This window comes from Manis pentadactyla, chromosome 1 (assembly GCF_030020395.1).
Source record: "Manis pentadactyla isolate mManPen7 chromosome 1, mManPen7.hap1, whole genome shotgun sequence".
NCBI classification, from domain to species: domain Eukaryota; kingdom Metazoa; phylum Chordata; class Mammalia; order Pholidota; family Manidae; genus Manis; species Manis pentadactyla.
Genome location: NC_080019.1, coordinates 993844 through 1019788, shown reverse-complemented (window position 1 = coordinate 1019788; position 25945 = coordinate 993844). Strand labels below are relative to the sequence as shown.

At 40.8% G+C, this 25945-nt stretch overlaps 1 protein-coding gene and 1 long non-coding RNA gene across 2 annotated transcripts in view; one reads left to right on the top strand and one right to left on the bottom strand.

The window, feature by feature from the left end:
• The window catches only part of PALLD (palladin, cytoskeletal associated protein), a 315678-nt gene that overhangs the window by 265043 nt on the left and 24690 nt on the right, over positions 1–25945 (bottom strand). The gene's annotated exons all lie outside the window — the stretch shown is intronic.
• The window catches only part of LOC118915290 (uncharacterized), a 43163-nt gene that overhangs the window by 9681 nt on the left and 7537 nt on the right, over positions 1–25945 (top strand). Inside the window, exon 2 of the long non-coding RNA XR_008997391.1 lies at positions 5071–5472. This is a non-coding gene — a long non-coding RNA (uncharacterized LOC118915290). The remainder of the gene's footprint in view (positions 1–5070; positions 5473–25945) is intronic.

Sequence of the window (25945 nt, the reverse complement as noted above, 5' to 3'; positions counted from 1 at the left end):
GTTCAAGTTCAGTTGGACAATATCCACCATATCATAGATAAGTTTTCACAAATGCCTAAGGTGCCTAACTGGTTTTCTTGGTTTCACTGCAGATGGCTGGTAATTACAGATATGCTTTGGTTATGTAACTATACTCCTATTATGTTAATGTGTGTGTGCAATTTAAGTAGTAACTTAAAACCTATACATGCTGAAGTTACTCTACAAGAAGATATATCAAAGAAATAATCAATCTTCCCATGATTTCTTCCGCCTGCTACTTCTATAGCTTTTCTTCTTCCTTCCTAATTACAACCCTTAAATAGAATTCGTGCCTCATATCAAATTTACCGAGTATCATAATCCTTCCAAGTGGTAAAGATACCTCAAGACAAATGCTGGGCATAGAAGCCACAGGGCATAAATATGCAAAGAAGTAAAAAGCTAACTTTTTCAAACAATAAGGCTTCTCTCTCACTTACCAACTTCACATTTCCCTGTATGGCCCCGGAAGATGACTGGTTAGCCAGAGACGGGTAAGATTCCTCAAGGGAGGAACAACCTAAGACAGGCACAGTCGCAGGGGGGCCATCAGGTGAGAAATTGGGGATCAACAGAGGTGAGGCTTAGAACCTCACCCTCCCTGTTCTGAGAGAAATCTTCTGCATACGTGGATGTTTTATTGCCCTGGTCTAGCTTGGATTAACACATAGTCTACAGGCACACACCTGATCATCTACATGTGCTCTCTTACAACACTAAACTATGTTTTCTACCTTTATCTTGTATCTACCTACCACTTCAGCATTTTATTAAAACTAATAATAATAAAGAGAGAAATGTGGTATCCACATATAAATCAAGTATAAAAACCAAATCAGTATTCATATTTGAACTGACTGTTTATAGTTCATAATAATGCATGAGCAAAACCGAAAGTTTCTGTGATGACTGCCCTTGTACTGTTCACTATGTAACTTATTCATTATGTAAGAATTTGTTCTACATGTAAAAACTTGTTTGTTATGCCTCAGAAGATTGGAGACTGACAAAAATTAGGCTTGGGGTGGAATAATGATTGTGCATTGAGCATTGACTCCCCTATACAGAATTTTATTGTCGTGAACAACCATTTGATCAATAAATATGAGAGATGCCCTCACAAAAAAAAAAAAAAAAAAAAAAAAGGACAGACTTCCAATGGTAAAATAAATTAGTAACCGGGATGTAATGTATAGCATAAGGAATATAGTCAAGATATTGTAACAGCCTGGTAGGGTGATAGCTGGAACCTAGAATTATGTATATAAATGTTCTACCACTGTGTTGTACACTTGAAACTCATGTAATGTAATACTGTGTGTCAACTACCCTTCAATAAAAAATAATTATTAAAAAAAAAAAAATAGAACAAGAAGGATCCCTACAGTATGGGAGAATATATTTGAAAATGACACATCCGATAAAGGCTTGATGTCCAGAATATATAAGGAGCTCTCACGCCTCAACAAACAAAAAACAAATAACCCAATTAAAAATTGGGCAGAGGAACTGAACAGACAGTTCTCCAAAAAAGAAATACAGATGGCCAACAGACACATTAAAAGATGCTCCACATTGCTAATTATCAGAGAAATGCAAATTAAAACTACAATGAGGTATCACCTCACAGCAGTAAGGATGGCTGCCATCCAAAAGACAAACAACAACAAATGTTGGCGAGGCTGTGGAGAAAGGGGAACCCTCCTACACTGCTGGTGGGAATGTAAGTTAGTTCAACCATTGTGGAAAGCAGTATGGAGGTACATCAAAATGCTCAAAACAGACTTACCATTTGACCCAGGAATTCCACTCCTAGGAATTTACCCTAAGAACGCAGCAATCAAGTTTGAGAAAGACAGATGCACCCCTATGTTTATTGCAGCTCTATTTACAATAGCCAAGAATTGGAAGCAACCTAAATGTCCATCAATAGATGAATGGATAAAGAAGATGTGGTACATATACACAATGGAATACTACTCAGCTATAAGAAAAGGGCAAATCCAATCATTTGCAGCAACATGGATGGAGCTGGAGGGTATTATGCTCAGTGAAACAAGCCAAGCGGAGAAAGAGAAATACCAAATGATTTCACTTATCTGTGGAATATAAGAACAAAGGAAAAACTGAAGGAACAAAACAGCAGCAGAATCACAGAACTCAAGAATGGACTAACAGGTACCAAAGGGAAAGGGACTGGGGAGGATGGGTGGGTAGGGAGGGATAAGGGGGGGAGAAGTAGGGGGGTATTAAGATTAACATGCATGGGGGGGTAGGAGAAAAGGGAGGGCTGTACAACACAGAGAAGGCAAGTAGTGATTCTACAACATTTTGCTATGCTGATCGACAGTGACTGTAAAGGGGTTTATAGGGGAGAGCCTAGTAAACATAATATTCGTCATGTAAGTGTAGATTAGTGATAGAAAAAAAAAAAGGGCAGTTCCTGTGTGGTAACCTCCAACGAGTTCTACACAAGGGTATAAAGGGCATATAAAAGTGTAGGCAAAGGGTCTGTTTGTGTTTATACAGAGGATCAAAGCCTAATTGGGCTACCCCGAAAATGAACTAAGATACGATATGAAAGAGAACTTCCAACATCAGCACTCTCTGGAAGACTCATGCCAGAAGATGATCATCAAAAAACCCCAACAAAGATCCACGCACTGCTACAGCTGTAGATGCACTCATCCCACCAGTTCCTGGACTTGCCATGGGAATGAGGAAGGAGATATCTAAGCTGGCCTGTGCATACAGTAAAACAACAAAATTGGACTGGATCTATACTGTTGGAACTCAACCAAGAATTTGGAGAAGTGCAAATTGTAGCACTCCAAAGTCTTACAACTACAAACTATTTACTGTTAAAAGAACATATGGCATGTGAACAGTCCCCAGGAATGGGTTGTTTTAATTTGTCTGATTTCTCTCATACAGTTCAAGTTCAGTTGGACAATATCCACCATATCATAGATAAGTTTTCACAAATGCCTAAGGTGCCTAACTGGTTTTCTTGGTTTCACTGCAGACGGCTGGTAATTACAGATATGCTTTGGTTATGTAACTATACTCCTATTATGTTAATGTGTGTGTGCAATTTAAGTAGTAGCTTAAAACCTGTACATGCTGAAGTTACTCTACAAGAAGATATATCAAAGAAATAATCAATCTTCCCATGTTTTCTTCCGCCTGCTACTTCTATAGCTTTTCTTCTTCCTTCCTAATTACAACCCTTAAATAGAATTCGTGCCTCATATCAAATTTACCGAGTATCATAATTCTTCCAAGTGGTAAAGATACCTCAAGACAAATGCTGGGCATAGAAGCCACAGGGCATAAATATGCAAAGAAGTAAAAAGCTAACTTTTTCAAACAATAAGGCTTCTCTCTCACTTACCAACTTCACATTTCCCTGTATGGCCCCGGAAGATGACTGGTTAGCCAGAGACGGGTAAGATTCCTCAAGGGAGGAACAACCTAAGACAGGCACAGTCGCAGGGGGGCCATCAGGTGAGAAATTGGGGATCAACCGAGGTGAGGCTTAGAACCTCACCCCCCCTGTTCTGAGAGAAATCTTCTGCATACGTGGATGTTTTATTGCCCTGGTCTAGCTTGGATTAACACATAGTCTACAGGCACACACCTGATCATCTACATTTGCTCTCTTACAACACTAAACTATGTTTTCTACCTTTATCTTGTATCTACCTACCACTTCAGCATTTTATGAAAAATAATAATAATAAAGAGAGAAATGTGGTATCCACATATAAATCAAGTATAAAAACCAAATGAGTATTCATATTTGAACTGACTGTTTAGAGTTCATAATGCATGAGCAAAACCGAAAGTTTCTGTGATGACTGCCCTTGTACTGTTCACTATGTAACTTATTCATTATGTAAGAATTTGTTCTACATGTAAAAACTTGTTTGTTATGCCTCAGAAGATTGGAGACTGACAAAAATTAGGCTTGGGGTGGATTAATGATTGTGCATTGAGCATTGACTCTCCTATACAGAATTTTATTGTCGTTAACAACCATTTGATCAATAAATATGAGAGATGCTCTCACAAAAAAAAAAAAAAAAAAGGACAGACTTCCAATGGTAAAATAAATAAGTAACCGGGATGTGAGGTATAGCGTAAGGAATATAGTCAAGATATTGTAACAGCTTGGTAGGGTGATAGCTGGAACCTAGAATTATGTATATAAATGTTCTACCACTGTGTTGTACACTTGAAACTCATGTAATGTAATACTGTGTGTCAACTACCCTTCAATAAAAAATAATTATTTAAAAAAAAAAAAAAGATTGTGTTACAAAGAAGCAAATATTTCTACAAAGAAGAAAATTTGGAATGTATTCATAAATTTGCTGATCTAAAGAATGCAGGTATAACAGTTCACAACTGCTTACAGTTTTTGCTAGAAATTAAGGTCTAAAAATTAAGAATTGTTATAAGAGTAATTAAAGCAACTAGAAATAATAAAGGAAACATCTCTGCACTGAAGAAAAGTAAGATGTGTGTTTTTAGTAAAAGAATGGAAATACATTTTATGAGGGAGAAAAAAATAACTTTGCCCTAAAGGTTAGAGGCTGGTTATTTAAAGAAGGAAAATTTTGGACAAAATCTGAATGTGAAAGTTGTAGAAGGTTTAGGAAAAGGACGCATCTGTGATCTCAAACTAGGAAGAGAAGCTGCTGAGACCTCGAAGTGGACAGCGACCAGGCCTGTATATGCTGAAAGATTCAAAAGACCTAACCTAGATTCCTTCTATTTCCTTTCCTGTTGTAAATTTTAACACTACAGATGTGCAGTCAGGTTATAGAAATCTAAAGCCCAAGCACCATCATAAAAGCTACTGCTATTATAAAAATAAGGGCCCTGAGGGATCCAACCCTGATTGAGGGAGATACGAAAATGATGGTTCAGGTCACGAGGCTCATGGATGAAAACCATCTTTCAGATTGTACTTGTTGCCATACTTTTAATTTTGCTTGTTGTTATTTCATTTAAACTTTACACTTGTTGTTCTTCTCAATTGAGAAAGTCTTGGAACGAAACCCCACCCAACATAAATTTGCTCGACAGACTGAATCAGCCATCTAAGCCTTTCCAGCAGAAGAAACTCCTTAAGAAAAGGAAACTGAAGATCCCTGTACTTATAGGGGGAAAGTACATTCCCAGCCCAGGGCAAATAACCTTTGCAACTGAAATCAGTCAAAGGGGGAAATACAGTGGAAAAAAGCCGTTTATTGCTTACAAGCAGTCGTCTGCTTCTGCTCTCCGGTGCTTCTCGCAAACGGCTGCAAAAGGACCCCGCCCACCTCTCCGTCCCCGCACAGCCTTGCTCCCCACCCGCCTTGTGATCACCTATTGACACGGGGACGGGCTACTTCTCTGCATCCCTTGGAAACACCTGCTGATACGGAGATGCACTAAGGCCAGGTGAGAGAGTCTGGAAATGTTGCAATTTTACCCACAATCCCCCACCAGAGTGGCCTGCTAGTTCTCTCTCTCACCATCTTGTTGCCCATAACTGGCCCAGGATCTCTCATCTCAACCGATGTTACCTTTAAATTTCCCCCCCTCCATGGATCAAGACTTGCTAGAAATGAGCCTTCCCAGCAACATGGGACAATGCCCTGAACATAAAAGGGCCGTTTTTAACTGCTAAAATTAATAATAGACCTTCATCAGCAATGATTTCTATGACATACCTTGATGAAAAGAGGAAAATGACAAGGCAAAACTTCCGAAATGTCCTAAATTAAGTGATACCAGGGTCAGAGACAGAGGGAGAAAGACAAGGGAAGGCCATCAGTCAATAGCCATAGGCTGCAGCTCACCAGAGACTCCACCTTCCCAGATGAAGTCATTTCAACAACCATCTAGAAGGTTCTCCAGGACCACTGCATCCCCCTTGCATGTAACCAATGTCTGACCATGATCAACAACCAATCCATGAGCCTTCTCTGTGGACTAACCACCCACCCCGGGACTTTTCCCACTCCATGTTAGCCTACCTTTCTTATCTGTAGCCAATATGAATTCAACTGATTTGCTTTCCTTGAGCCCCCTCCTAAGTGTGCTGTTTCTTGGGTCTGGTGGACAAATTGTTTCTGTTAACTGGCTTTTTATTGTGTGCCTACTGTAAGTTAGATGATATTGGATACCAAGAATTCAGAGACAAAATGGCAGTTCCTTTCCTCAAGGAGCACACCTTCCATTAGGGAGGCAGATGTAGCAACTAAATAATTTCACCACAATTCTGTGTTGTAGAATAGATGTATGAAATGATCATTCATTATAACCATGGGCCTCAAAGCAGTTTGAAGATGGATACGATGAAGGTGAGAATAACAAGGAGAAAGACCAGAAAGAAGCTCCTGTAGTTTAAGCAGGGGTCTGAGCAGTGACAAAATGCAGCAGGGACATCCATGTAAGGTCTTTTAAAATGCAATTATTTACAGTTAGCTGTTGGTCCATTGCCCTCATGAGGGGTATGAAGTGACTCAGGTGATTCAAAATAACTTTTAAAACATCGCCGACTTTGGAAGATTTATAAAAGTCATATTTTAAGCTATCCAGTAAATGTCTGATGCTTCTGAACATACCCTTTTTATTATCTCCAGCATTCCATGACTACATTGTTTATGCCAGTATTATGCTTAATTAAGCACCATGACAATATCAATAACAGTCAGAAAGCAAGATGTGGCACAGATCATCCCAAAACACAGCTATTCTGGCAAGCTAAGGATAAACCCTACAAAAAATAAATGTTTCCCAGAAATTGTTTTCCCTTTAACTAAAGGATCCAAGAGTCAGAGGCTGTACCCCAAGGATGAGTGAGCACAGTGCCTGTGATCATGTCAGCAATCTCTAGCCTGTAGAAACACTGCATCGGGATTTATACGCCACACAAACGACACTGGGCTGCTTTGCACATTTTATGAAGGGCACTGTAGGGACCCAGGGCAGGCCCCCCAAAGATGTGCCATTGGGACATGCAGATTATTCCAGAGTCAAGACCAACCAAAAGCCAGAAGACTCAGACTTTGACCTCCCAACCCCCACTGCATAAAAAGAATTCAAGTAGAGGACCTGCTCCAGGAGGGCAGCCATCACTTTAGGGACTGTATCATAATGTGAACTGGACAGGCAGGGGTGTGGCAGTCTGTAAAAACTCCTCTTTGTGCCCCATCGTTCTTTCTGGGTGGCTCAGCAAACATTTGTTTACCAAACATTGGCTCTTTCCATATTCCTGTGAATCGGTCCCCTTGTCCTTTGAAGTCTCAGGCCCTCACCCCCGTCTCAGTTCAGGATGACATACATACTTCATTCTCTTGTCGGGCTTTGGAACACATGTCTGTGGCTTCCCCATAAGTATGTAATTAGTAATTAAACTTTGGTTTTTTTTCTCATGTTAATCTGTCTCATGTCATTTTGATTCTTAGATCAGTTAGAAGAACTTCAGGGGATAGAGGAACTTTCTTCCTCCCCAGTAGCACCGTCTGCTTTCTTGTTACCCAATGGACAGACCCTGGAGAGAGGGCCGCCAGGAAGCACACCTTTTTCCAGGGAGCCTCCCTGACTGCTCCAGCCCAAGGCGCTCCCTCTCTACTTCCATGTTCTCTTAGAACTCCACATCCCTTCCTCATGGCACACAGCCTTCTGCACTGTGCTCACTGCTTCAGAGTCCTTTCCCCACTGAGGAAGGCTGGGGGTGTGTGCAGGTTGTATCCACTTGCATGACCACCAGCCCTCTTAGGCGTACATTCATTCATACTGTATTTGGGTGCCGTTTGAGTCACTGGGCATGTAGTGCTGGCAAAGGCAGACAGACTCCCAGTGATGATGGGGCTGGTCTAATGGAGGAAGACAGAGTCAAACAAACACACAGGGAAATAGATCCATAGTTTCAAATTAGTGATGAATGAAGAATGACGAGCAATTAATAAAGCAGGGTGATGGGCTGACGGGCAGTGGGGTGAGAGGGCCCTTCAGCTGGAGTGCTCAGAGCAGATGTTCCTGAGATGGAGACTTCTGAGCTGAGAACAGGCACCAGGGGAAGACATTGGCTCTAAGGACCATCATAGGCAGAACAAATTCACACGCATAGGCCCTGAGCAATTTCCTGTGCTTGGTAATTGTAGTAAATGGAAAAGCAAGTCCATTTACTTAGAGCACAGCTATCAGAATAAGATGAGGAAAAGAGTGTTAGGTGCAGCTGGAGGGGGGAGGAGGTTCCAGATGGGCTTTACCTGTGGACCATCTTAAGGAGAAGGATTTTGTTCTAGATCAGTCAAAAGTCACTGGTGGGTTCCAAGCAGGCTAACGTTATGGTCAGAGTTCTATCTTTAGAAGACCACTCTGCCCATTGCCTGGACCATGCAAGGAAGGCTGTTGCCCAGAGGAAGGGCAGGCGGTGGCTCAGCGCAGTGAGCGGAGGGTGTCCCAATCTGGAGCCCTGCCGACGGGCCTTGCTGATGGGGCGGGCCATGAGGGAATCAGCCCTGACCCCGAGGCTGACGCTGAGCATCAGGAAGACAGTGGTGCCCCTCATGGGATTGGCCGAGGAAGAGCTTGGGAAGGCGTGTCGAATCGAGGGTTCATTTTAGATGAACTGTGGGAGGACTGCTGGGTATCTACACCTTCTGAAAGGGCTTGGAAGTCCAGGGAAAGCAAATGGTGGAGAGGCCCCTTAATAGTTTTCTATCTCCATGGAACAGCAGTTAGGATCCTGGGCTGTGGAGGGAGACAGACCTGAGGGTACCCTGGCTTTCCTGTTTAATCAGACATGGTGTCTTGGACAAGTGCCCTCCATGTGTGTGCATCACTGAGTGGAGTTCATGGATCCTAGTAAGTGTTCACCAAAGATACCCCGAAGCATTGCTTACAGCTGTGGTGACAGTGACTTGGTTAAAGGGCAAAGACTCTGGGCAAGGGGAGGAGTGGGGTCGGGTACTGAGAGGCGTAGGAAGAAGGACAGGGCCTTTCTCCTCCTGCTTCAAGTTTCTTTCATTTCAGGTCTTATGAGGGCCACACCTATTCCTCAATGTGTGTAGAATTTGTTTTACCATAGCATGAATAAAACGTTTCTTTTGTATACTAGAGTTTAAAAAAATTTACTAAGATATACATAACAGAGACAATTTTAACCATATTTAAATGTAAAGTTTAGTGGCATTAAATATATTCACAACTCTGTGCAACCATTATCCCATCCACCCCCTGAACTCACTTCATCTTCCAAAACTGAGACCCAACAGCCACTTCATACTAATCTTCCCCACCCCGCAGCCCCAGCAACCACTGCTCCCCTTTCTGTCCCTGTGGACTGACTGCTCTAGGGGCCTTACATGAGTAGAATCATACAGTATTTACATTTTTGTGGCTGGCTTATTTCACTTCGCACAGCGCCTGCCGTATGCTCAGCCATCCACCTGCCAGTGGGCACTTGGGCTGCTTCCACCTTTCAGGTGTTGTGAGCAAGGCTCCTACGAACATGGCATACTGTACAGGAGATGTTTGAAGGCAGTATAAATATTAAATTATTTATTAATTCATTTATTAATTTTCACCCTCAAGAAATATTTTCCAAGTACTTATCCAGGCTGGCACAGATGATGTGCATATATACATATATATAAAGTGCTATATAAAGTGCTATAACTCAGTTGTTTACAGTATTCTAGAGACACAATAGGATTATTCAGAATGTTAACTTCTCTCTAGGTTTAAAATCTGCGGGAGAAACTAAGACCCTGTGGTTTAGCAATCCACTCAGCAAGCAAGTTTTGAAGGCCGATGCTGTATATAGCATGAAATTTACCTCAGAGAATCTTTCTTTTTAACCCACAAAACCATGCTTCAAAAAAATGCTAAAGATCATCAATACATAATAAAGAGCCTAAAGAGAACTTAGTGTAGTTTTAAAAATCCTGGGTCTATGAAAAGTAACTTACATTTTAGGAGTCAATTGGAAATTAAATGAAGTCAAGGATTTTCATTAAAATGTTTTCCTTAGATATACCTTAAAACTACTAACTTATTTATAAGTTGTATAAATATTAACCTTATGTTTATTGTAGCAAATAAGTATTGAAGCTGATGAATTTGATTGATAACTTGGAGATCATGCTTAACTTTAGAAAAAAATGTTCTCTTAGTTATAAAATGGGTACAGTTTGAATCTTCTCCTTAGAGTTCACAGAGTCACACAGAGTAAATAGGAGAACTGGCTGGTGCGTAGAGCATGTGCTACACAATGAATGCGTCAGAGGGGAAGGAGGCAGCAGCGGCCACCAACAGAGGGAGTGAGAAGGGACGTGAATGGTGAAAGCAGGCAGGGTGGTAGGATGAGCGCAAAGCCCTAGCAGAAAAGGCCGGAAGGTCTTGCAGTAGAATGAGCCATAAGAAATACATCCTCGCCCATTCAGATGACCGAATACATATGCCCAGGCACATTCGGTCTCCATGCACAGTTCCTGAAAACACTGCAGAGCCTTCAGGGTGAAGTGGATGTCTAGTTATGTTAGTAAGACTCTTGGACCCCCACTCAGGGACACGGCTGGAGTCGGAATCAGCCAGTGGCCAGTGATGGAGTGAATAGTGACCATGCAGTGAAGCCCTCACAGAACCCCCAAGAGGAGCATATCACTCTCGGGTCCTGCTTCTCTGTGGGAGGGCATCCACATGTGGGGAGCCAGATGCCTCCACATGCCTCGAGCCAGGCCCCAGGCCCCACGAGGACAGAAGCTCCTTTATTTGGGACCCTGCCCTAATATCTCTTCATCTGGCTGTTCACTTGTACCCTTTACTAAACCGGTGAATGTGTTTCCCCAGTAATGTGAGCTGCTCTAGCAAATTACAGAACCCAAGGAGGAGGCCGTGGGACCCTCCAGTCTGTAGCCTGTAGGTCAGAAGCACAGGGAACTGCCTGGGGCTTGCAGACCAGCGTCCGGAGTCGGAGGGTGGAGGGCAGCCGTGTAGGACGGAGACCTTTACCCAGGAATCTGGTGCCATGTCCCGGCAGAAAGCATCAGAACTGAGTTGAGTTCTCCAACACCCTGCTGGTGTTCGAATATTGTTTGGCGATGTGTGTGTGGGAAGGTCACCCTTCACATCCCCCCACCACACACACACATTGGAATCAGGTCCAGGAACCTGAAAGGAGTTATACTGTTACACTACTGTATACTACTTCTGCGGTATAATATGCTATTATTGTTGTGTAAGAAAAAACACCAGCTCTCTACTCTGCTTTCTTCAGATGAGAACCCTGTCATTGTTTTGAAAGAATAGAGCTAAAGAGAGATGCTCCAGAGAATAAAAACCAAGATCACAAAACACTTAGGCACCAAGCCTAAATAAATGCTTTGCAAGGCATACATTTATATCCATCCTAAAATGTGACTTAAGAAGGAGTGTGGATCAGAGACAACTTTCCCAATTTTAGGTATGTTGGAGGGTAAGAACTGATCAATGTTCAGAACTTAACCAAGAGTGTCAATCCAGGACAAAAATGAATATGAACAGCTGTGTTCCACAGTCTGACCTCAGGACATTGGATCTTTAGTATTTCCATAATATGGCTGTAAAAAATATGTCCCTCTAGCCTTATTTGCTTTCCTTAATGGATAATGCTTCTGGCTTGGATCTTTGTGTGGAAAAAAGGATCTTTTGTCTCATAAAATGTTACAGATGCTGCTAAGGTGACCCACTTAAATTTTATTCCTACTCAGAAGATAAACATGGAAAAATGCAATCGGCAATTTAATCTAACATTTACCATTAGCTTTAGGTCCACAGAGCATTTTGGTTTTGTTTTTAAGGAACACTAGCACTTTTGTTGACCTGCTGTCTCAATTATGCAGAATCCTCAAGCCCCATCTAAAAGGTACCGCTTTGCCAACTTAAAAATACCATGTGGCCAGATTTCAAAACCCACCAGGGAAAAAGAGCATGCTGCTTCTATGACAAAATTCTTAGGTGGCCAGAACGAGTTCACATTTGTGGGAATTATCTTCTAGGCTGAAAACAAAGGTCAAATGCCTCAGCACTGACAAAGGCAGTATCAATTTGGTTTGAAATAAAACCAAATAGAGAATTGCTGAATTTTTTTCTATTAGTAAACCCTGCTATACAATGCATTAAAAAGCTTTGGCATTAAAGCAAGTTGTTTACCTTGCACTCAGTAAATAACCGAGGGTACTGTACCCAGAGGAGGTAATTTGAAGCCCAGTTCCCTGTTGTTTTAACAGTATACATTTACACAGGAGGCAGAGGTTTCCAAGCTTGCCAGCATTATAAAAAACAAGGTGAAAATCACAAATAGAAGGAAAAACACAGGAAACACGGTCACTATTGTACTGCATGGATTTAAATCCTATGACATTTCCTTTAGGATTGTAAAGGGAAACGATCCCCCAGCTGTGTTTTTTAAAAGCTTATCTCTGCAGTTACATCACAATTTTTATTGATTTTTCTCTTCTTTAAAATAAAGGTTTGGCAGCAGAGGGGTTAATAAAAGCTGTGTTCAATTTACACAAAGTTTTAATCGCAAAGCCTGAGGGTCAAGTCTGATTCTGATTCACCATATGCCACACTAACTGGTTCCAGAGTCCATTCTGCCAGCCACTCAGACCAAGGTGCCTTGTTCATGCATTTAGTGACAGCATACATGCAGTCTGCTTAATGTTAGTCATTACAGATCTTCTTAGAATAAGAAAAAGTATCATTTATTGACTCATACACTGACACTTAGAAATATCCATAATGAGTATACTAACACTAGAATACTTTTCAAATACCACAACATATACAAATTGCAGTAATTAAACTGAAGTGCCTACCTAAGTTGTTCTTGAAGCAAACTTCAGCACTTTGTAATATTTTCCCTTCATAAAAGTCCCAAGTATTTACACTCTGTAGATGAGGTCATACTCTTGAAATGGTAAAGAGTAAATGAGAGGGGAACGAGAGTGAGAGATTGTTCACACTCACACGGCTTGTACTGAAAGGATTTGATGGCTTGGTCCTGCTTCTCATTGGTCACTTGGGGCTGGAACAATATTTGCCCAGTTGCTATGCAGACAAGAGTGGCTGCCAATCCACTTCACTGATAAACCTGAACCTGGCCTTTGCAGATAAGAGTGGTTATTGTTTGAGTCACTCGTTTGCTGATAAGATGCTCACTAATGAAGGTAAAAAAGATTTTTTGTGTGTGACAAACTGTAGAACTGCTGCAGACATTTCTCTGCCACTCTCCAAATTCTAACAGCTGCTGCAAAAAGTAAAACAAGAGACCATTTCTGGATTTTTAAAACTTAAATTGTACTTTCTTCTTTCAAGAACTCACATCTAAAATGATCAGATTTAAATATTTTGTTAAAAAGGACACTATGCCTGATATATAGAAGAATTACTTATCTCCCTCTGAGAATCCACAAAATATAGTTAAAGCATCCCATGTGATCTTTATATGTATATACACACACATATATATAGTCATATATGTATATGTGTACATATATTCACATATAATATTTATTATATATATATACATATTTATTTACTTGTTATTTTTTTAGTAGAGGTTTATATTAGGAAAATTCCCTCAAATTTCAAGTGAAACAGTTTGGATTTGACAAGATATATATATATATATATATATATATATATATATATATATATATATATATAATCAATACATATATACACATACACACACACATACCCTGTCACCAAACTGAGCACATACAATGCACACATATGTTCGTAAGTTTGCACGATACAAAACTAATGGAAGGCACATGCCAATTTAGACAGGGTTTGAAAAAAACTCAAAGGTAGATGTTTTTCTTTTTGTATTTAGACAAAAACCCTATTATTTTTTCAATTTACACTGAGTATAAGTGCATTTTTTATGAGGTCTTGTGAAGACTGTTCAGACCCTGAATTTAACTTCGTGTAATGGACAGAGGTACATGAAAATAAGTGCATTAGATATGCCTTTAATAAATATTTTTAAATAATGATTTAGTGTGCCAAATATTAAGAGAAAAATGGAATAAATTATCTTAGCAAATAGAATGCTTTTTAATTCCCTGTTATAGAGAATTTCTCAAGATTATTAACTATGGTGGAAAACATCTATGTAACTCTATTTTGCTCTTTAAAACTAGTTAAATAAAGCACAATGGGTCTTTTGCTATATATTTGCTTATTGGTAATTAATTTTAAAAAACTAATAAAATAATAGATTCATAATAATAAACAAAATTTCTCATAGAACCAGAAGGGATGAGGGTGTTTTAAATTCTGCACTAGAATGAATACTGAAGAATTTCAACTTTCATCTTGAGAATTTTTCAAAATTTTCCAAAATTTTTCATAATAAAATGAAAAATTTTTAATTTAAAAAAACCTCAACAGACACCCCAAGGTGAAGTTTCTGGTATCTAAAAAACACAATTTTTTGAACTCAAACATCTGGGGGCCACGTGGTGCTACTAAAACTTGGCTATGCCCAAAATGGAGGCACAGGGACGGCCGATGGGCAGATCGCGCTCACAGCTAGAAAGTACGCTGTAGAAATGGTTCCAGTTATTTTCCTGTGTTACTTCCCCAAGTAAGACAAGATGTTTTGAAGGCACAGTCTGGTGAATCCCCAGCCTCAGCGAGGTTGCTGATCTCTGCTGAGCCTGGCCAACCTGAGATGTGCAGAGAGCCTTCACTGTGCACCTGTGTACAGCACACACAGAAAGATCCTAGTGTCACTAGCAATACATACATTTCCTTTGCTTAGCTCTTTACGAGGATATCTGGATAAGACCACGGCTGTAAGAGAAGAATGGCAATTCTCATTTCACCAGGGGAAGAAACATGCTAAGAAGAATAGAACATGTTTATATTTTCATGGACTCATGACTTAATACAATTTCCAAAATCTAAGTACCTAGAATTTGTAATTATAAGTAAATGTCTTCCTATAAAAATTGGAAGAATTTTATCCTTTATAACAAAGTCTAAATCTAGAATAGTGTGACCTGAAGTTGGTATTTCTAAAAATGTATTACTTTTTAGTACTTGATACTCTAGCACTCCCAGAGAAAATTTTCTGTTGGATGATGGCCAAGGAGATGAGCTAAATGCTAAGAGGCCATATTCTTTCTCTTACATTATCTCTGATCTACTTCTCACTATTACAATCAAATACTACCTTTGGGTCCAGAATTTGGTCATAAGACAGGTGAAAAATTCTATGGGTATTTTAAGGAAGAAAAAAATGCTATGCAACACAAAACACTAATTTTGCAACAGACATCAGCAGTATTTGGCTAGATTTAGAAGACAAATTTTTCTCAAGGCTATAAAATTCATGGAGCATAAAAAAAATACAGAAAGGAATCAGCTTTTTGATTATGACAGCTTTTCTCTTCAATGCAAAACAGATTCCCTTCTATGAGCTCTTCTTTTTTTCCATGAAGTGGGCTCATGGGGACAAGGTAAAACATATTATTAAATACAAAACTGGAAATGCTATCAGACAACAGCTTCTTGCATCTAGGAATGATCTTTTGAGAGCATAAATTGGACCCCGCACTTTCCTTCTTGAGGCCCTGGGGGCTTTCCCTTGCCCTCCAGACGACACTGGAAGTGGCCGCCCTGCCTCTGCGGTCTTTTCCTGTCTGTGTGTCTGGAGTTCACCCCCTTCAGTCAAATCGGACTGGCTTTGGGTGACTAAGGGCTTGACGTTCTTTCTCATGTCCAACTTGCACACATATGCTTCTCTTGGCCTGAAACGTCTTCCTTTCTCGCTACTTTTCCTGACGAATCTCCAGCCTCTTTCAGGTCTCAGCTTGGGTGATGCACTGTTTCCTTGCTCGATGGCCTGTAGCACTCAGACCTTCCTTTCTGTAGCACATGTCAAGTGTGCAAAGGATAGAAACTGCTCCTAAATATCCTCAGAGCCTGCTACAATATCTGGTGGGCATATAGTAAACACTCAATGAGTATTTGTTTAGAGAACTTGAGTTTGGATAGGAATAGATGCTTATGTTGGTGGCATTGCTCAGAAAAAATCGTGAAGGACTAAAGTTTTCTCAAGGGCAATGTAACACTGACTTTAGGAAAACATGTGCTCCTTTTTGGGACCAGTGATAATGGGGGTGGGTCTGCTTTGGATCGAGCTGGGGACTTCTGCCTTACTGGAATCTGCAGTGGTTTTCTTTGAAAACACAAAGACACAGACCTGAGGTTAATAATCACACGAGCCCCCTTGGACTCTTGCAGAGATCAGCTTTGCACATGCAGTACATATATTTTCTAGGTGGTGGTTTCCATTTATTTCCAGTCTTAGGTTCAGCCCCCAAACTTTGAATTCCTCTGTGGATTCCTGTCATTAGTCTCAGTCACGAACTTTAATAGGCATTCTATAGTCCCTCCTGGGCCATATACAGGTAATATCTCATTGTGTCTATCCACAATTTTAGATCATTTCCTCTTTCCTCATAAACTTTTGAAGAGAGGGTATTTCACTTGTGCTTCTATTTGTGTCTAACACAGTGTTATGTTCCAGAACTCAGATCCTTGCTAAATAAAGAGACGAATGAGTAATAAGCAGTTATATTTTAATGGAAGGAATTATAAAGAGATTAGATGTTACCACTCACAGTAGACTGAGCACAAGGGGTGGCCTCCCAGGGGCTCTGATTGTGTTGGAATCTACAGGGCCTTACCCAATCTCACTTTACTAAAAGACACCAGCTTTATTAACATTGGAACAGAAGACCCAGAGATGCTAATTCAGGAATCTCAGTAAATGCCAGTGAAGTCACTATGAACAACTGTGTGTGAAGTATGACAATGTTACAGTCAAGGACAACTAGGCTCAGAATAGAGCTTCCATCCTCTCCAATCCTGGTGAAGCTCACATAAATTTTCTTTCATTGCATTTCTAGAATTGCTTCACAATTCTTGTGCTTCCATAGAACACAAGTTGAAAAAGCAGTGACTTTGGAAAGAGATGCTCTGAGGGAGAGCTGCCCAGTTCCTGGAAGATCTTTAGTTTGTAGTTCACATCACAGTAGGCAAAAATTTTATGATGTTACTCTATCTGTGAATAGGGAACCTCACCTCTCTCCCTCACATGCACTTCAACTGAAGATGAATTTTTTTTTTCTTGCTAAAACTTCACACCTCAAAATCTACATTCATTTAAAAGAGACATATATTAAAATTACTAACATAAAGAAAAGCTGAGGGGAAAATTGTTTTACATGTAATATTTTGGGAGTTTCTCAGTGTGCTTGGTTACATTGAGATTTGGCTTTAATCACTGAGATGGGTGGTGAAAGATATCTGACTGATATTGGGATGCCTTAGATTATGATCTGTGTGTCCTTAAATGATAGAGACACCAAGGGTCTAATTCCATTTTCTAGAAGAGCAGATGCATGTGGCTTCCTGGCTTTACATCCTGTGTATGCCACCTCCCAGACTTTCACCTCTAGTTCTGGAGGCTGTGTGCCGCTGCTCTGAGATCACTAGTCAGACGACTGATAGCTATCTCCAATTTCACATATTTGAAGCAGAAATCTTGATTTCAACTCTCTTCTCCCCGACCTGTGAAACCACTGTGTCCGTTTCAGTCAGTAGATCCACTATTCATTCAGTGTGTAGGTCCCAAATTGCCTTTTATTTTTCCATCTGTCAGTTCCCACAAGCAATCTGTCAGAAAGTTCTTCCAGCTCCACCTCCAAAAATAAATCATAAACTCCACTTCTTCCCTGAGTCCACGGCTACACCACGTCTCTCCTGTTTTCCTGCTGACCTCACACATCTCCCTGCAAACACTCTTCTGCTGTTCATTCTGCACACAGAGCCTGGCTTCCCAGCCATCTTCTGAAAACAAAATTCAAATCATGTTTCTCTCTTAGAACCTCCTCATGGCTTCCTATTGCAGTTCAAGTAAGAAGCCAAACCCCTTTCTTGGCCGAGTGCACCACCGGGCTCGGGCCTCTTCACACTCAGCCATCCCAGCCTCTCGCTCTTCTGACAAGCCTCCTTCATCCCCACCTGGACCTGTCCCCACTGGTTCCCGCCTCTGGAAACACTTTCCTCTCCACTGAGCGGTTTTCAGGGAGATGTCCCTGGCCACACCACCTACAGTGGTCCTTCCCCAGTCACTCCCCTCCCTCCATCATTACCTTCCTCAAGTGCTTGGCACTAGTTGAGATGATATCATGTACTTATTTGTTTGCTATTTCTTCCTCTTACCAAGAACTTAAGCTCCTTGAAGGCAGAAAGTTAACCTGTCTTGTTTGTAACTATATCCCTTCATTATAGGTATGAACTGAAACAGCTTGTAAAATATTCTTACTGAATAACTAGATTTGTAGCCTGCTTTGAAACAAAACAGGTTAGATATCCTAAATGAAATTCCTGACCTCTCAAAAATTCACTCTTATTCTATAAAGCCATTCACTTCCTCTCCACAATGACACCCAGCACCTGACACAATCCTTTAAGAATGAAGACCTTCTCATCTGGTAAAGCTGAAGCTGGAAAGGAGGCAGAGAGTAGAAGCACTAGAATTGTACACAAAGTTGCAGTGTGATCTGACACTAGTCAGCCATTTCTAGTACCAAGTTCACACATAATTTGAAACAGATGGACTTCTTTTGAAACTTTCTATGAAAGATTTTACTTAAACTGGAAGATAAATAGTGCAATTATCAGGAAAGAAATTATTCTTAGTGATCAAAGTGAATTAAATGATAACTACAATTATTTAAATGATTCATAGTACCTTCCCAAGTAGTGTCTTTTTCAAAGTATCTCATTCTGTAATCAAGCCCTCAGGACATCTTGATCAGAAAAAAAGCTCATTAAACCACCTAGACAATCATTCAACCACCACTTACTGAGCATTTAATAAGGTCCAGACACTGTGTTCAGCACCAGGCATATTAGCATCATGGAAGGCAGACCCCATCCTGTCATTGTGCTTTAACCCTTAAATACATTTCACAGAAAGTTGATTGGCCATTTGGATATCCATGCTAGAAATGAACAAAGATTTTAGTCTATTGAAAAATGCATACACACAGACACACACACGAATATTCTGGCATAACTAATATATTGGTTATTGTGATGGTTAATTTTGGTATCAATTTGACAAGGCTAAGGGATTCCCAGATAGCTAGTAAACCGTTATTCCTAGGTTTGTCTCTTGAGGGTGTTCCCACAAGGCATCAGCATTTGAATCAGTAAACTGAGTAAAGACGGGCCCTCACCACTGTGGGCTGTGACCACCCAGGCCACTGAAGGCCCAAGGAGAACAAAGAGGTAAAGAAAGCACAAATCTCACTCTCCTCTTCCTCCTCCATCCCTCTCCCCTTCCCCTTTCAGACCTGACACTGTATTTGGGGCTACCTTTTATATATGAAATGTATGTTGAAATTTGTAAAACATGCCATTTATATTTAATATGGACTCAAATATTTTTTTTAAGCTAAGTATCAGGTAAAATGTGCTGCTTTACATATTGCTTTCTTTAAGAGACATAAAGGTTCTCTACTTAAAAGTGCCCCTTATCACTGAAATAATTTATTTTCATTGGAAACATGCATATTCAAACATTTCATCTTAAAATGTTTCAGTTATGTTTGAATTTTGATGTGATTCTATTTGCTAGCGATCAGAATCCAATGTCAAGGAAGGATGATACCCAGTTCAAAAGCAAATAATTTTTGCATCATTTCTCAATATTCCATGCTGCACCCTTAATGACTCCTCTTTTCAGCAAAACTGTTCTTAACATCACCCTTTCTTACAGTTTTGCTATGGCACCGGCTGACTAACTTGCTAAACTTATTTGAGTTTTTAGATAATAAAGACCGAGTCTGAAAAGAACCTGAAGGCAGATATTTTATGAAGTGCTGTGAAAAACGTGTTATGGCTAACAACCCAGGGTTCCTTTTGTACTTTACTGCATTCTTCTGGAGAAAATATTTCTGCATTTGGTGTCAAAGGCATTTGTGATTCAGAGTAAGTTAAAGCCGGCATTTCTAGCATGATGTCGGAACTATAAAGAGTTGTTTTAGAGTAAATCAGGTCACATGGACAGTCTATCCATTCCAACTTAGTTCGGTGGTGGCCTTAGTCTGTGATTTCAGTTGCTATGTGGGAAGTTACTTTACAATGTGAGCCTTGTCATTTTATAAACACAGTAAGAAGACACACCTAGGTCATGTTTTACAATGAATGGCAGACCATTATTGCTTCCTTTGGTATTTCCTTTGTAATGATGATTTGATGAATTCTTGGCACCATGACAATAAATAGCATTCCAAAGAAATTCCATTTTCACTTATGTAATCAGACATTAAAACAGCGCTCTTCTGGCCTCTGCTTCAGCTGGAGCACAAGCATGGTAGATAGCAGGTCCTCGTGTGTATGAGACAAATCCACATAGGTAAAGAAAATAATTAATAACAAGTTTCAAGACTCTTGGGCCCTTCAAGTAATAAGATACAAATAATGACCAGGGTTTGGAGAGAGAGGAAGGATTAGGAGAGGCTGTTGCTGGGCATATCCCTTTTGTGAAAAGGGTGAGGGAGGGTGCTGCCTGCACATCTGGAGCCTAATGCTGTGGAAAGGCTTCCTCGAGGACTTGGAAACGTGCTTCCTACACCCGGGATATGCAGAGGCTTGGTGCCTGATGTGTGCCTGAGAAAGGTGAAGCGCAGTGTGGACTGGGGTCTGTTGTGCCCTGGGGAAGTTTATGGCGAGTCCCTGTATGTAGAGGAGCCAGTGAAGTACTGATTGGTCTCCACTCCCAGGTCGGGGGCCAGGGGTGTGGGACAGGAGCTGCAACCTGCGAGGGTAGGGGGAGACCTTGTCAGCAAGGGTCTGGAGATGAGTAACTGACCTGTAGGGGGTGAGGAGTCACAAGCGGACACTGGGCACGAGGATGCACCCTCCAGGTCATTGGAACTGGAGCAGAGGGACTCCGCAGAAAGACAGCAGGGCTCGTTCATGTCCGCCGGGAGAAAAAGCTGACTTGAGCCATCTGAGGTCCAGAGAGAGCAAAGCCATGCAGGCAGGCAGGGACTGGGCTGCCCCTGGCCCTCCTGCCTTTCCCACTTGTGCCCTGGCAGGGAGCATAACAGAGGGAAGAGGTGGGGGGCGGGGAGATGACAGAGCCAGTGGGAGCCCCTCCCTGCTGCTGCCTACACACTAGAGCAGGGCCGAACTGGAGGAGGGGACAGTCTCACCTGCACCAAGCCCAGAGGCTTGACAATTACATCAGACTAGGCCTTTGCGTTACTGATGGCAGCTGTACCTGTGACTTCACATCAATGCAGGCACTTTCACCTGTGAGTGGACAGTTTTGTGGAAAACTTCAGAGTTTTCACCCAGGACAAGGGAAGAGTACTTCAGTACAATGGAATAAATGTAAACAGAAAATGATAGAGAAGAATAAATCAAATCATGTTTTGTTTACTTTCTGCGCTGAACTAGTTCAACATACTGGCTATGTCCAGGGTGAATAACTGTATATTATTTAACGGCTATGGCTTGAAAATTAATACTCACACAGACAAATAAAAATAGGGAACCCAATAGTGATTCTGCTCTGGACCCAGACTTCTGGAACATCCTCAGATGCATGCAACACTTCAGGGCAACATATACTGAACAAATAGAAAGTGGAAGTATGAGTTGAGGTCACCGAATCGCGGTGCTTCCCGGGGAGGACAATGCAGAGACACCTGCTCTGCTGCCTTCTGATGGCTGGCGCGGAACATGCCTTCAGAGCGAAACAGGGCTGTGAGCTGCAGGCAGAAGTGGCTCACCTCATTTCTTTTAGACTTTGCACCGTAGTCATAGGACAGGACGGGGTACCTTGCACGTTTGGGGCTAGTGAGCATCAGGCAGCTTTGAAACTGTTCCTTACACCTTTCTCTCCAGCACCAATTTCTGTACTTTCCTGTCTTCACAGTCTTTTTTGTTCAGCGACTTTGAAGTAGGATGTGAAGACTTATATTAATAAAGATGTCCCTTTTGTGACTGAGATGACTTAGTAGCATGGGGTCAAGTTTCAAGCTTGTGTGGAAGATGGATATTTTTGGCTTTTTAAATTCATGCTACCAAGAGATCAATTTGCATACATCAGAGACATCCTACTCTGGTCTGCTCACTCTTGTCCAGGAATTCTACTCCAGAAAGTCTGTTTTTAAGAAATGGAAAATACATGTGAATAGAAGGGGGAAAAAATACCTCACCCTTCTTAGAAATCCCCTGTTTTAAGAGATACTAATAATGTGAACTACCATTTATGAGCACATAATATATGTTAGGAGGTGTGCTAAGAGGTTTTAGGCGTTTTCTCTTATCTCTAGAACTGACCTTTAAGGCTGTCCTATCTACATGTTGCAAAAGCAGAAATAGAGGTTTAAGAATGCTAAATAATGTGTTGTAAGTCACAGGACCAGTTTGCATCTGGAGGTGATCTGATCTTTAGACTGGATTCCCAGCTCTTAACAACTGTACTGTGCAGAGCTAAGCTTTTGAATAAATTATTAATAAGGTGTCAGGCAGGCCATGATGCTGAATACATAGATGGATAAAGAGGCATTAACTAAGTGCCTTGGCATGAACTGCATTTTGTTTCCAAATCTGTTACAGTGGCAGGTCTATTCAGAAACAGAACAGCCGGCCTCCTGACTGCTGTGACCTACCTCGACCCCTGGTTTAACTGTGTAACAGAAGTCAAAGAAAGGAATGCCTTATCTACTGACATCAAGTCGTTCCTTCTAATACTCAGATGCAGACTTCTGAAAAAATTTGAGTACAGCCTTGTGACTGCTTTGGAAGAAACTCAGAGAACAGCAAGTTTTCTCAGCAACCAGAGTTTACAGAAGCCTGCCTGCTGGCAGGGGTCTGAATGAAGTGGCTCCAACCCTGCCCACTAGGCCGGGCCTGGCATCTGCCTCCGAGGTAAAGAAAGGCTGCAGGCTGGAAATGAATTTTCTCAGGCCTCAACCCTCTGGAGTGGCTTCAGTTATCTCGTTCTGCAGTTCCACTCTCTGTTCTGGTCCTAACCAGCATTAACCTGTATCCACTTAGCAATTATTGCAGGTATTTAGAACTTATTAACATGTTCAATTCATTGGGAAAAAAATGGGGGAAATCCTTAATAATGGTAGGGCTCTATTTTTTTCCCCCTTATCTTTCACATCTCATCAGAAGAGTAGACTCCATAAAACAAACAAAATATTTTTATTATTTGTATCTTATGATCAATGTATTCCATTGCACATAGTTAAAAAATATGGGAACATATAGAAAAATCTCTCAAAATCATGTTACCTAGAAGCAAACACTGTTTTCATTTTGATGTACTTTCTCCCAGTTTTTATTATTTAAATTTTACTTGATTGAAATTGTACTGCACAAATAAGAGATGCATGAGATGGTTTTGTCCTTTAAATATCATTAAAGCTCTCAAAATACCTGAAAGAGGATGACATTTTTGAGAAACTCAAGAATTAAATTCTGGTACTTTCTGAAATTTGGATTATTATTAGAAAGACAGAAAGGTAAAATATGAAAAAGGTTTCTTTACATTTGGAAAGTTGAGAAATCTCAAATTGCAAATCTTTTAAAAAATTTAATTAAGGGCTTACATAGTCTTAAAGATTTCAATCTATTTTTATACCCCCCACACCACCCCATTAATGTAGAAAAAGGTTTGCAGCAGAGATGTAATAACAGATCTTCAAAGGCCTGCATTATGGGTTGCTAAATAATAATGGCTACTTTTAGTTTTAAATATTCTGAAGATTTAAGTAACACACATGGCTACAGGGCTATGCATGTCTGCAGTGGGAGCCAAGAGGGGGCCACAGAGTCTTTAGTCTCTGGCTGTGGCCTCATGACTCCGCGACCTCTCCCAAGGGAGATGCAGGAGTGTCCTTGTGGCGGGGCTGGTGGGTCTTCCCCCCCCTACCCTGGCCCGTTAGTGGCCTGAGGAGTGGGAGGGACACTGACTACAGGTACTGGGGAAAGTAGGTAGTGAGCCAGCTTTTTTGCCAATCAGGAATTACAAGAAGCAGCATTCTCTTAGCGTAAGAAAAAGTAACCAAAAAAAGAAAGAAAGAAAAATAAACAAGCGAGACCAAAGAATGACCTAACGACAAGTTCTCAAGTATCAGATATTTCATAAATGACAGTGAACAGTGTCCCATCTGGTCAGTGTCCTTTATGAAATATCTGATACTTGAACACAAACAGAGCCAGTGAGCTTCACTTGAAGTTGAAGGGTTTCTTGCATTTAGCAAGAATTTGGTGACAGTGCACTGCATGCCAGGTACTGTGCTGGGCACTGTGGGCGCAGCACAGACACCACCTCTGCTGTCATGTGGACTCGTGACAAGACACATTAGTGAACAGCTTTTGAAATCACCATTGTCATAAACACCAGAAGGAGAATATACTCAACAGAGATTCCTCAGAGATTTTAGGGTTGTCTGATTTAGCAAATAAAAATGTAGGATGCCCTTACCCTACCCAGAAGGCCTCTCTGTTGAATAGTATTGGGTGGGGGCAGGAGGAAGGAGGGTATTTCAGGGAGAGGGAAGTTCATATTGAAAGGCATCCAGCTAGGGAAGCAGCTGCATGAGTGTAGAAATCTAAGTTATATATAAGAAAAAATAAAAACAAAGCCAGGCCAAAAAGTGGAAAAGTTGAGTAAACACACCCACAGCAATATGTTTTCAAGTACAGCTCAAGAATCACCACCAGAAACTTGTGGTCTTACTCACCCAGTCCTGTCCTGCTGGCAGCTGTACCATGTTTGTAGGCAGACCTAGTCATCTTTTTTTAGTGCTAACCCAAGCACACAAATATTCTCTTAAGTAATCTGGTTTTCCTTAATCCACTGATTGCAAATATGTCACTTACTAGTTTATCTGAATATTATACAACTTAAATATTCTCAATTGTTGTATGACTTGTGTTAGTGATGCTCAGAAAGGAATTACCTTCTTTTCAAGTTAGTATACTCTATTTAACTTAGCTATACCAAGCTCTATTTTTTTACAGATTTTTACAAGAGAATTGTGAGATTGTCTCTTTCCAGACTGACCTGCTTTCCTTGCAGTCTCTTAAGTACCTTCATGGATATAGTTTCTTCTTCTAGCACATGCAGGGGCAATAAAAATAGGCTCTTAGACTAGTTTAAAATTCAAACTGTTCACTGGCTGGATAAGCTTGGTGATTTACCTAGTATCTCTGAGACTCAGTTTTCACATCTTTAAAATGGGCCAATGATGACTAGAGACTTACTTTATAGGAAATTGTGAGGCTTTAATAATTCCATACAACATGCTTTTAAAATTCCCCTTAAGATTTCCACAGCTTTCTATAGAGCTGTGATTTTTACTGGCTAGGATGATGTTTGCCCTGATTTCCAAACAAGAGAACTTTGCTGATGAACCGGATGGGTTTTGGGGGGTGAGTTAGTATTTGGAGATCATGCACTAATGGGTGGTGTAAGGTAGTTCATAGGTTCAAGAGATTCATTGTTTTGCAGTATTAAACTTCCTTGAATGTAATCTCACCTTGTCCACATTTAAGCCTATCTGCCTCTTTTCTGCCAACTCAAACAAGCTTCTCATTTCCTTCCCACTCAAAAAGGAAACTCACGGGAGCTTAATGTCATCTGCAAATTGGAAATGTCACTGAATACTTCCTCTTCCAAATCATTATTATAACATGAAAACCACACATTTCCAGCACCGATCATAAGAGAACACTACTGTTTAATTCCACTTCATGTAATGTAGCGTTTTCCTTGGTGCCCTGTGTCTGAGTCGACCCGCTGTCTGTGGAAAGGCTG